Source organism: Myotis brandtii, unplaced genomic scaffold (genome assembly GCF_000412655.1).
Source record: "Myotis brandtii unplaced genomic scaffold, ASM41265v1 scaffold94, whole genome shotgun sequence".
Lineage (NCBI taxonomy): Eukaryota > Metazoa > Chordata > Mammalia > Chiroptera > Vespertilionidae > Myotis > Myotis brandtii.
In genome coordinates this window covers 341,967-351,572 of record NW_005371876.1, presented here as the reverse complement: position 1 = coordinate 351,572, position 9,606 = coordinate 341,967, and the positions used below count along the sequence as shown (strand labels likewise).

The 9,606-nt window shown below is 38.3% G+C and overlaps 1 pseudogene; it reads left to right on the top strand.

Moving 5' to 3' along the window:
* LOC102245220 overlaps positions 1-7,454 on the top strand; it is a 22,477-nt pseudogene extending 15,023 nt beyond the window's left edge.
* The last annotated feature ends 2,152 nt before the right edge of the window (positions 7,455-9,606 follow it).

Below are 9,606 nucleotides of genomic sequence, written 5' to 3'. Positions count from 1 at the left end.
ACAGGGGCCAACCAGCCCAATCTCCTGTGGTCCTTTCCCCCCACCAGCCCGGCTCCTGAACAACCTGCCTCCCCCCCCAGATCGGGGGCAGGATGGCTGGCCAACTTCCCACTGCCCCTCCCCCTAGCCACCTGGGGCCCATCAGCCCCAATCAGAGCAGGCCAGCACAAATTCATGCACCCATGCACAAATTCATGCACCAGTCCTCTAGTTTGATATGCAGGATGGCTGGCCAACTTCCCACTGCCCCTCCCCCCAGCTGCCTGGGCCCCATCAGCCCCAATCAGGGTGGGCCAGTCGGACCCCACCCATGCACAAATTCATGCACCAGTCCGCTAATTTGATATTATAAAAGCTTAATTTCTTAATTTAAAAATAAAACATTGAAAATATTAGTTCTAAATTTTTATTTTCTTACCCTAGGTTTGGGCATACTATTATGAAGACTCTGACCCAGATAAAACATTCAAATCTAACTATTCTACTTTTTTCAGAGTTATCTTCTTGCTCCCTTCACTGTCTCCTTAAATTGTTAATGTCTACCCAAGGTATACAAGGTAAATTAATACTCAGTATAGCATTAAACTGCTGCAACTCTCTAAACCAACTTCCTAGCTTTATACTCCTCCCATCTTCCTTTTGTATTTTTCCTTTTACTCACCCTTTCCCTAAATACACTGAGAATTCTCAACCAGCTGTGATTTTTGTACATGCAGTTCTCTCTGCTTAAAACTGTTTTTCTTGCCTTCCCAAAGGGGCCAATCTATTAAAGTCTTCACACACACAAGCTCTGTGGTCAGGCCTCAGAAATTCCAATCCAGGTTTACTGACTGCTAGCTAGTGACCTTGGGCAAGTTTCTAATCTCCTGTTTTCTCATCTGCAAAATGGGGATAGAAACATTCCTTTAATTAATAGAATTAATTAAAACAGTGCTTTGAATATAGCCATTGACTTATTAGAATATTCTAGTATTATAATAGGTACATTATAGTTAGGTACTTTAGCTAGCTGGTTTTCTCTTTAAGGCCCATTTAAATGTGCCTTCTTCTCTGAAGCCTTTTCTGACTTCTCCTGATCCTAGCTGGAACTCATGACTTCTAGCAGGCTACATCCTGAACTTCCCACTCTCATGACCTCATCTAAACCCAATTATGTCTCAAAGATCCCATCTTCAAATACCACCACATTGGGGTTGAGAGCTTCCACATATAAATTTGTGGGAGACAGAAACATTCAGTATGTAACACCTGCTCTCTCTATACCAACTCATCAGTTTCTGGACAACTAGTCTGACCATCTCTGAGTTCCCAGCTTCTCCTCAAAGCTTGGGAGTACAAGTGGTGCTGATCATCAACCCTAATTCCCCATGAACACTGGACAGTGACCACCTCTCTTATACATCTTTTTAACTGTGTATGTGCTTTTTTATTTTAGTAACAAAGATTATCCAATAGATTATCAGACTGTTAGAGCTGTAAGTGAGCTTAAAGGACAGGTAAATCAATATCTTCATTTTTACAAATGAAGAGAATGTAACTTACTTGACAGCTTAGTTTATTTATTTCACAGCATTTATTACCAAATTAAATCAATTCATTTCTGTATATTATCTAACTTCTTAATCCCATGAATAGGCTCAATGAAGGCAAAGTTTTTTCTCTTGTTTTCTCTCATGAGATTACCTCCATGAGGGACTTTTGGTACTTTATACCCTCAGAGTTTAGATAAAATATTTGTTTTAAATTTTTAAAATTTGCCCTCAATTTAAGTAACTTTTTGGGAGAGAAGAAACACTATATTAAGGATAGACATATATTTAAGACCAGTAATAATAAACATTCATTCATATAAATAAATATAACTTTTTTCCATGTCCAAAAACTTGTGTCTAAACCAGCGGTTCTCAACCTGTGGGTCGAGACCCCTTTGGGGATTGAACGACCCTTTCACAGGGGTTGCCTAAGACCATCGGAAAACACATATATAATTACATATTGTTTTTGTGATTAATCACTATGCTTTAATTATGTTCAATTTGTAACAATGAAATTGGAGGTCACCACAACATGAGGAACTGTATTAAAGGGTCACGGCGTTAGGAAGGTTGAGGACCACTGGTCTAAACCTTCTTCACATTCAGAGATTGAAGTGTCTTGAATGTTTCTGCCTTCCAGTAGACATGATCTTGATATCATAATTACTCCTGATCAGCAATGTAATTTTATGATATACAAAGAATTCTTCAATTTCCCCCTCTATTTTCTATTAGCTACTAGTAAGTTCATTTTTTATATCTCCCAAAATTCATTTAGAAACACCTCCCAGAAAGATTGCTGATATTTTTAATGATTTTTTTAAAATATCTTTTCTTTAATTACTTTTAGTTAGAGAGGAATGGAGAAAGAGAAACATCAATTGACTGCCTCCTGTATGCCCCCTACTGGAGATCCAGCCAGAAACCTGGGCTTGTGTCCTGACTGGGAATTGAACTGGTGACCTCTCAGTGCATGGGACAACACTCAATCAACTAAGCCAAAGCAAGATTGCTGATATTTTGAATTTCATATCATCTTCTTGTAGTTATTGTTTGGTTGTTTGCACTTGTTTGCATATCCCATTGGTCTAATTTAAGAGATTTTGACGGTTTCTACCTAATGTTCTGTATCTATAATAATGTGCTCTAAGATGCTGCCACATAGGACTATCTTTTCATTAAATATTTCTTAAATGAGTAAACAAAAGCAAAAAGAATTGGACTATAATTTCTAATTCAAACTTTATCACCGCCAGATCAAGATGTAGTGCATCAGTGAGCATGAGCTCATATAATAGTGATGGGTCTTATTAAATTGCTTTTTGCTTTGTGTTTTATATACCACTAGAGGAACAGGTGGGGTTCCTTGGCCTGGCCAGCGATCGGGGCCAATAGGGGTGTCTCGCCCAGTCCCAATCAGGACATATCGGTGGGGGGTGGGGGGGAGGAAGGAGAGGGGCTGCGAGGGGTGATTGGGCTGGTTGGCCAGAGGGAGGGGCCATGGGAGGCCATGGGAGGTTGGCTGTGAGAATGCACTGACCACCAGGGGGCAGCTCCTGCATTGAGTGTCTGCCCCCTGGTGGTCAGTGTGTGTCATAATGACTAGTCGACCAGTTGTTCCTGTCATTCTGGTCATTCGGTCTTAATGGTCGCTTAGGCTTTTATATATATAGATAATGAGATTATAACAAAGATTTTATTCCATTAATAAAGAAACCTAATAGGTCAGCTTGTTGCTAATGTTCTAGTGAATCTTAATGCCACTCAGTGCTAAGATGGAAAAAATCACAGTGCCCTCTCCCAACAAGTATACTTATCTTCATTATTTCAACTGAACACCATACTAAAATAATGGTATGTCTCAGATTCTTATGAGCAGCAGTAGCCTCCCTCTAAATAAAATGTGGAACCAATAAATGATATGGGATGGAAAGAAGAGGTAAAAAGGAAGCCAGGGAGGCAAGTTTCAGCAATGAAATGTGTTTATTAAACTTCCATGTTTATTTTATTGAATGTTGTCATTGCCCATAATTGAATAGTTTTAAGGTTTCTGGTGGTTGTACCATTTCCAAATCATAAGACTGACTAAAAGGCCACACATTCCCGTGTGGTCTAAATAAAGAGTATAAGAACAGTGGAGGCAGAGTGAGACATGGGAGAGGGCAGAAAACCAGGAAAATATGATGGATTTATGTGGCACACCAGTACCATGGCCTTTTCTCAAAAGGTTTGGCTTAAGTCAAGTCGTTTTGAGAAAGCATTCCTTAGAGATTTTTGTCTTCAGTTATTCATTGCCTCACATGGACACTGTCAGGACATCAGTAACATACAAAACTTTCATTTCAGATGAGTTGGCAAAGGGAAAGTGTTTCAATGTCACCCAATTTTGACATGGAGGGTGGTTTCCTGGATCTTAAATACAAGCACAAGTTTGCCTGAACTGATATCAGACAAAGGATGTCAAAAGATTCAAAGATGCACCCTAGCCGGGTTGGTTCAGTGGATAGAGCGTAGGCCTGTGGACTGAAGGGTCCTGCGTTCGATTCTGGCCAAGGGCACATGCCTGGGTTGTGGGCTTGAATCCCAGTGGGGGCTGTGCAGGAGGCAGCCAATCAATGATTCTCATCATTGATGTTTCTCTCTCTACCTCTCCCTTTCTCCCTGAAATCAATAAATATATATAAATATGTAAATAAATTTAAATATATATAAATATATATTTATATATATTTAAATATATATAAATATATATAAAAGATTCAAAGATGCTGCAAAACAGATTTTTTGAGCAGAGCTTTGACTTCCTTTAAGTGTATAATATTGAAACTCTGGTTCACTTTCTGAAAATCTTAAAATTTAAAGTGAAAGGGTATACTTTTCCCCTTTATATCACTTTGGCACAAAAATGTCATCCAACAAGCTGGTCTGCCAAAGGATAGAAGTAAGCAACACCTAATACTTAAAAATAAAGATATTTTTAAGTTAAGAGGAGGAAAGCTGATAGAAAGGAACTCAGAAGGTTGCAGCCAGGCTGTGACAGTAAGAAGGCAAATATACCAGCCCCTGTCATTTTGACATCAATTGACTAATTCTCTCCAGCTTTTCTTGAGGTTTTCTTTTAGTATATTTATAACCACGAAAGCATTTATTTTGGTCCCAAGATAAAAGGCTTTTACGCAATGGTGCATATTTCTAAGGTAACAATGTTTCCATTGTCAAAACTGCCATCAGAAGGTGGTGGTGGGGGGTGGGGGGTTGCTACCTACCCCATTTATTTTGTTGGGCATCAGCTTTAGCAAAGTACTGGTTTGAAACTTAACCTAATTTCTATTGCACAGTTGCTAGTTGAAAGAGGGAGAAATGCTTTTCAAATGATTTCATCTTTTCTGATATCATGAAAAAGGAAAATATCTTAGACACCAATGTCCTAGGACATTCTATCCTCTAACCTGGTACCCAGAACTCATGCATGCTGAATTAGACACAAGGGAAGAGGCAGATGTCCAAAAGATAAGCGAATCCAGATGTTTTTCTGCTCTTTATTAATGCCGTGCTCCAGCTGTTTCATCTTTATCCTGGTAAAGTCTCAATCAGCACAAAGAATGGAATAGCAGAAGGTGGAGGTGTTCTGGAACACTCGAAGGCCAAACTAATATTTTCTACAATATTGAAGATAACACCCAAACACTGGGGCCAGAAATTTCTACATAATGAACCTTTTGAAAGGGAAGCTGTTGTTGAGTCTTATTCTCTTATTAGAAAACAAGACAACGGTCTCATGATTCTACTGGGTAATAGGAAAATCCCCAATTGTCCTCAATTAAGACTGTCCCCAAGAAAATATTGATAGAGAGATAGAGTGCAAATATGTGGGTTTTTAAAGCCTTTCTGTCTCTCACACACACAAATGAAGTAGATCATAAGAATGAACAAAGTTGAATGATAGCAAAATAAATTAAAAGTAGTACCAGCCTTCACTTTGCTGGAAGCTCCATGCAGCTCCATGATGATAAGTAAGATGTTCATTCTTACTCTAAAAAAAAAGAAATGTTTTCTTAGGACAGCTGGAGGGCATGGCTCAGTGGTCGGGACATCTGGTTTGATGTACCTAGACTCCTTGGAGCCACAAGCTGGAATCCTGGTGCAATTTACTTAACTCTTTAGCAGAACTAAACAGAATTCCCAATTCTTCAGTGAGTGATTTTCAGAAAGTTTGGAGAAAGATGTACCCATCCTGGCTCTACTTGGAAATAAAAGAACTCAAAGGATTAAACTTGACACGTTAGCCCCAAATTACTTTCTTCATATTATTTACTGCCAGTAGAATACCATAATTGTTGTGTTTATAGGGTCTTTATCTAAGATTTCAGAGTATCCACTGGTGTGGTCTGATGGCAGAAATGATCAATGTTCATGTTTCAAGGATGAGAAAAATGAGACACCAGAATCACACAGTAAGTAAATAATAATAATAATAATAATAAATAATAATATAATAATAATAACAAAATAATAAATTTTAAAAATAAAGAAGAAAAAAAAGGTAATGATGAAAATCTGGTCCCTTACATTGAAATGTAGTTATTTTATATGACAGAGTTTTCAGTGGGGGATGATGAAGGTCAGATCAATTCTAGACCATAAATAAAGAATTCATTATAATTGAAATCCCCTATGAAGATACTGATCAGTCTGAAACAAAATAAATTTAACAGCTTCTTTGAGCCTTCCTTGCTTAATCCCTAAACTGATGGAGAGAGTACCCACCTATCTGGGACCATTCAAGGGTAAAACAACATCTGAAGATGTGCCTTACATAATGGGTGTTGCAGAAATGTCACTCTTTTATTCTGACCCACAAGGATTGCATTATAAAGTAAGCCTTTAAGAGCTTCCTATCCCCACATCAAGAGGTATGGGAGAGGGTACTTTTTAAGATCCTGGATTTCTGAGTCAAATAATCTGGAAACGGCAAGCCAGCAGAACTTCCTTCACTTGTGTTGTTTTCTTTAACGCAGCATATCCTACATTCACTTGCCCATTTCTTTACACATTCAGTACACATTAAAGTACTTGTTATGTGCAAGCTCTGGGGATACTAGATGCAATAAGTCAACTCTCACAAGTAGTTTAAGAGTCTAGTGGAGAGAGACAGACGCGTGTACAAATTGTTGCAATGCAGAAGGATGAATGACACAACAAAGCATTTCAACAACCGCTTAAAGACAGCCAGTGTGTGACATTATTCCTTTCATTTCCCAGAGTATTCTGCCCATAGCAACTGTTCAGGAAGTTTTCTGCAATCAGGTATTAATAATGATGACTATTAACATATAAGCTCCCCTACCTGCTACACAATTATCCTCATTCATCACAGAGGGTTTCTGAAAGAAGTGAGTTACTTGATATAAAGCACTGAGCACAATGCCTGGACAGTTAAAGCACTCACTGATGTTATTATTATAACTATCATGATAATATTATAATTAGATCATCACTATCAGATCATCATTAAATACAGGAAAATGATGTGTCCGAACAATCCTAAAAATAGGGCAAGGCCACTGAAGATGAGGAGGAGGGCAAGTCCTATCCATATATACAATAAAAAAAGTCCTCAGATAACCCATAGATGCTTGACTCAGTCAACCTCCACCCTAGGCCAAAGGCATAAGAGTCTCAGCCAGACCTGTGCTAAAAGGTAAATTAAATAAGCACTCACCATCAAAGTATTTCAAAGTACCTCCTAACAAATACCTCCCTATTATACCTATTGCAGTTTCTTACATTTTTTTTTAGCAGAAACTCAGATTGAATATTCTTGGAGAAGTCTTGGAATTCTCTAAAGCAGTGGTCTTCAAGCAGAAGGATATTTTGCTTCCACCCCCAGGAGGTATCTACAATGTGTGGAAACATTAATGATTGGCACAACAGGGAAAGAGAGGGTGGGGTGAGTAACAGTGCTACTGGCATCCAGTAGGACAGGTTCAGATGCTGCTAAACATCCTGGGATGCACAGGATGAACCCTACAGCAAGAGAGTCTGGTCCCAAATGTCAGTGATGCCAAAACTGAGAAATCTTGCCCTAAAAAAACACATGCTATTTAGACCTACTTAGTTAGATATTCTCATGCATTATTTTTTCACCTAATTTCAAACTATTATGTAAATCATTGAGCTATACTTAATTTCTTAAACAACAGAAAAGATAATGAGTAGCAGGGTGATCACTCTGTAAGGAAGCAGAAAAAAAAAACATGAATCTAACAGATGTGAAACTTTTTCTATTGCATATCTTACCTAAGGGCGATCTCAATGCCTTTCCTTGCAACAAACATGTTTTGAATGGTGTGGAATGCAAACCGATGAGGGGATGCGTCCTAAATTCCCACTGTATGATTGATTTCAATTGCAAATCCAGATTGCATTTTGTCATGCCCCTGAGGAAGATCCAACTAGACCAGTGGTTCTCAACCTTCTGGCCCTTTAAATACAGTTCCTCATGTTGTGACCCAATCATAAAATTATTTTCGTTGCTACTTCATAACTGTAATGTTGCTACTGTTATGAATTGTAATGTAAATATCTGATATGCAGATTGGTCTTAGGCGACCCCTGTGAAAGGGTCATTAGACTGCCAAAGGGGTCGCGACCCACAGGTTGAGAACCGCTGAACTAGACTTTTTTAAAAAAATATATTTTATTGATTTTTTACAGAGAGGAAATGAGAGGGATAGAGAGTTAGAAACATCGGTGAGAGAGAAACATTGATCAGCTGCCTCTTGCACACCCCCTACTGGGGATGTGCCCGCAACTAAGGTACATGCCCTTGACTGGAATCGAACCTGGGACCCTTCAGTCCACTCTATCCACTGAGCCAAGCTGGTTAGGACTGAACTAGACTTTTGAAGACTCAAGAGTTTAGCAAGTGATTTAACACAAGATTTTGAGCACCAATTATATGTCAGACAAGGTTCTAGATGCTTGAGACACATCAGTGACCAAAGCAGAGATACCAGTTCTTGTGGAGCTCACATTTAATCTAGTTTTTAGTGAAGTTCAAGAAACTCTTGAACTGAATACTTCTACATATAGCATGATATTTTTTCTCATCACTTTACCTCTCTCCATTCAAAAAGAGAAATCAGTTTTAAGAGAGCTTTTACCTGTATTAGAAATTAATTTATTCCCAAGGCAATAAAGCAAAATATATTTCAAGCCAGCCTTTTGTAGATTATTGGTTAAGAAATTAAAGCTTGTAGGATATAAAAAATCAACATGATAAAGAAAAGCTTAGGTAGATTTCTCTGGTCCAGGTAAAAAAAAAATGGAGATGGAAGATTGGTAAATCTATGATATGCCTTGCCATGTTTTAGAAGAAAGACTTTCAGAGCAAGACAACTGATTACTTTTGAAATAGACAGGCATGACTGTGTTAATAATAAAAGCCACTTAGGCCTTTAGTTTGGGTCTGAATTATGCTTGAAAGCACAGGGTTATTTACCCTGCATTCTCTCTGATTAGCCTTAAACACTACTGCAATAGTCCCAGTCTTCGAGGACTAATGCCCGCTTGGATCTGCCCTATTCCTAGGAAATTAGCAGGCAGGAATGTGTTATCTGCTTGTGAGCTCTGCTGCAGCTCTGTCCCCATAAAGGTAGCAATATCTCTGGCCGGTTCTGCTGGGTCCTCCTTTCCCCGTGATTTTCTTATAGGTTTTTGCTCATTCAGATACCACTTTGAATATAGTGATTTTCTTGTCCCTTCATACTCTACATTACTTGTGTGAAGAGACTGTGTTAGAAACACTTTTCCTAGGCAGCACCTAACATAAAATATGGTATCCAAAAATATTACATAAGTAAAATATTCATAAGGATTTGAATAGAGTGGGGATATGGCAGCTGAGGAACTCTTGAGCACCCCATGAGAATAAAAACAAAAGATTAATGAGATTTTCTTTGAAAATTACTTTAGGCAGAAATGGAAGGAAAGTGCCTCTCAACTCACACCTTAATTTTCTTATCCTATTAAACATTAATCAAAATTAAGAACCTTTTCTTTCATTTGC